This window comes from Ursus maritimus, unplaced genomic scaffold (genome assembly GCF_017311325.1).
Source record: "Ursus maritimus isolate PB19 unplaced genomic scaffold, ASM1731132v1 scaffold_3, whole genome shotgun sequence".
NCBI lineage: Eukaryota > Metazoa > Chordata > Mammalia > Carnivora > Ursidae > Ursus > Ursus maritimus.
Genome location: NW_024425563.1, coordinates 7,025,869 through 7,029,691, shown reverse-complemented (window position 1 = coordinate 7,029,691; position 3,823 = coordinate 7,025,869).

The window sequence follows — 3,823 nt, the reverse complement described above, 5'->3', positions numbered from 1 at the left end:
TGCATTCTTATAATCTCATTCTAACCATATTATAATTACTCCAAAGCCACACGAACTGACAAAGTCCTAGCAAAACAATAAAATTTTGTTTTAGAAATGCAGTATGCATTTCATTGCAATTTTTTAAAGCATAGGGAAAAAAGAGACCTACCAAAATAATAATGATGGTTCTAGGGTACTGGGGTCGTTCAGTGGTTATTTTTCCTTGTGTTTATAATGTAGAATATTTTATGTACAGCATTTATAATACTTTATAAGAATAAGGATTATTGGAATGGTAAAGTTTTTGGAAAGGAAGTCAGGAGGCCAGAGTTTATAAACTTGCTTGGGTTTTCTCATTCCTAGCATGAAGATAACACCACTTGACCAACTTTACATAGGTGTTGGGGCGCTCAAATGAGGAAAGGTCTTCAGAAGTGCTTTGGAACATCGCAGGCCTAGGAAACTGTTGATGTAGTCAGCGCAGAATTACTTGTTGACCAGTTCAACAATTTCCTAGATGTTGTTTTTGTTGGTCGTTTCTCTGCTTCCAGTTTGCTTGCCTGTGCTGGGGAGAAGCTAGAGATTGAAAACAAAGTGCTGCAGAAAGTGTTGGGTCAACCCACTTAATGCACTGGCTTCTACCAGCAACGTATGCAAGATAACCAGTTTTATGTAAACGAGGAATTCTAACAAGTTAGGAAAGCAGGCATATTACTGGAGAGATTGGGTTAAGCAAGCAGAAAGTACAGAAAGCAGTACAAATAAGTCAGTACTTGGCTTTGAATTATAGTTTAAAAAAACTGTGTAAGAAAAACAATATCTACAAGCCAACCTCACTGAGTAAACAGCAGGATAAAAACAATGAACAATAATTAAACCAATCCTATATTTAATAGCCACTAAGTAATAATTCAGGATGTTCATTTCTGCATAGTGATCCCGTGAGGCTGGGACAAGCACATGGGGAGGGAGACTGTTACAGTGGTTTGTTCTTGGCTGAACATTAGAATCACTTGGGGAACTTAAAAAAATATATATTTATGCCAGGGCCTACCCTGGCATGATCTAATTGGCCTGGGGCAGAGCCTGGGTGTTTTGTTTGTTTAAGTTCCCCCACGTGATTCTAGTGTGCCTGCAAGTTTAGAAGATCATAGAATGAGAAAAGTATTGGACTGGAAGTGACCAGTTAGCCTGCTTTACTGGAGCAGGGGGCTGTGGACCGGAGATTAATAAAGGGCAGATGAATCTACAATGGGACGTCATAACTTAGTGGGAGATAAGGCTGTGAGAACTGCTGTTGAAAAAGTTCTAACTGGTCTCCGTAGTTAAGTTAGGACCTCTAGAGGCCGTGGGAAAAGCAGCATTCACTTCCGCTGTGCCCACCGCAGGCGCTGTCCAGAGCCCTGGTCTGTGAAACACAGGCAGGATCCTGGATAAGCACAGACGGGTGCCTGCGCTGTACCCTGACTTCTACTGTGACGCTAGCAGTTTGCTGAAGAATGGAGAGGGACCGTGATGATGTCATCACCAGCTCAGATTTTTTTTTAGTTTTATTTTTTATTTTTTATTTTTAATTTTTTAATAATAATTTTTTATTATGTTATGTCAGTCACCATACAGTACATCCTTAGTTTTTGATGTAGTGTTCCATGATTCATTGTTTGTGTATAACACCCAGTGCTCCATGCAATATGTGCCCTCCTTAATACCCATCACCGGCCTATCCTAATCCCCCACACTCCTCCCCTCTGAAGCCCTCAGTTTGTTTCCCAGAGTCCATAGTTCACCAGCTCAGATTTAACAATAACACGTGGTTTCACACCCTATCTGCTGCATTTAGGAAAACCAGTATTATTCTGTATGCACTCAGGACTTCATTTTGAATGAATTTTGACCATTTTTAGTAATCAAATCCACACTTAAAAGTTGAAGGGATACCCACTGAGAAGATTCGAGAGAATATAGTGCAATTGTTCATTTCCAACACAAAACCTGCCTTCTGCATACACAGGCTCCCTGAGCGCCAGGTACCCGTTGCGGTAGAACTGTTGAGTAGCTAACTCACTTAGTCACCCAAGCAATTACGTGTTTATTAAGACTGAGCAAATTACCACACAGTCATTAAGAACTGAAGAAAAGCCAACAAACTTCACTCGTCTACTATGTCGAGACTTGTAAAAAAGGTGATGAAATGCCTATTTGAGGTAGGCTGAGAATAAACTCAGGAGGGAAAAAGTAGCATTTTCTCTAAACTTCCTGAAAAGCAGGAATTTTTAGAAGTTAGTGAGAAAGAGGGAAAGTGTGTGTGTGCACGCACTTGGTTTGAATAAAAATGTCGGCAAAAAGTGGGTCTGAAAAGGCAAACGTGTTGAAAACTCATTAGCAAGAGCAAACTGACCTGAAAACTGTGTTATAAAAAATATTTTACTGTGATCCCCACATCAACACTTTCTCCCTCTTCTAAGTAGCGCCCTCTCCTCCATGAGCCCTGCCTCTGATTTTTAGGCACACTTAGGATGCCAGGGACGTGGACACCCACAGGTTACCCTTCCTCTGGAGGTTGGCATAACTAGATCCCCAAGTGAAGACAGGAAGTTGTAACCACAGATCTGCCAGTGGGTGAGGGGAGCTGAAGCTGCTCTCCTTTCTCCTTCCCATGGATTACATTGTCGTCCTTATTAAGGTTGCTTGTTAAATTAGGCATGGGAGACACTGAGATAGAAGTGCGAATCTGGTTACCCTGTTCACTTTGCTGAGTGAATCTGGAGGTTCCTTTTCTCATATAAAGCTTGCGGTTGCTGATGGGTCTTGGAGTGCACAGGAGCACCAGAAAGACTTAGGGAATGATGGACACATGCATTGGGGTTCTCCAGAGAAACAGAACTAAAAGGATACACAGAGATCTCTGAAAGGAGGTTTATTCTAGGAATTAGCTCATGTAATTCTGGAGGTCTAGAAGTTCCATGATCTGCCATTTGCAAGCTGGGAAACCAGGAAAGCCAGTGGTATCATTCATTCTGAGTCAAAGGCCCAAGAACCAGGACAGTGGACGTCCAGAGGCAGGAGCAGATGGATGTCTCAGCTCCAGGAAGGAGCTAATCTGCTCCTGTCTGCCTTTTTGTTCTATTCAGGCCTTCAAGGGATTGGATGCTTCTCACTTCCATTTGTGAGCGCATCTTCTCCAGTCTACGGATTCGAATGCTAATTTCTTCAGGAAACACCCTCACAGAAGCACCCAGAAATGTCTTACCAGCCATCTGGTCATCCCTTGGCCCAGTCAAATTGATTCATAAAATTAACCATCGGGATGCATAAACATTCTGGCATTTCTGCATCCTCTCCCTGTGGCCTCTCCCACATCTTCTGGTTCAGCACCTATCACTTCGAATACCCTGTCCAGAACAGTAGCTATAGAATTCCTAGTGAGGAGAAGAAAAGCAGCTCCCACCTGAGGGACGGAGGGGCCGGTCCTGGGTCCTTCCCATTCAGGAGATGTTTATTAACAATGATACTTGACATCTTCTAATCCACATTACCCAGCTGCCGACTGTGTCCCTCAGTAATTTAGATAACTGCCTCACGGTTACCCAGTGATTCAGAGAAACAAGCCTAGCGGCCAGACAGCTCTGCCGGGACAGGATCGCTCCCTTCCTAGCACAGCTCCCAGCCCCGTCAGTCCCTCGGTCACTGCAGTACCCCTCAGAGGGTCCACGCCAGTGCTGCCACAGCAGTCCCCTCCTCACGCCGGGCTTGTTTTCCTTCTGGGAGGTGTCCCCTGACCTCCCCCACTTACGTCCCCCCCTGCTGCAGCCACTACTGGTTCTGGTGGCCTATGGTTTCT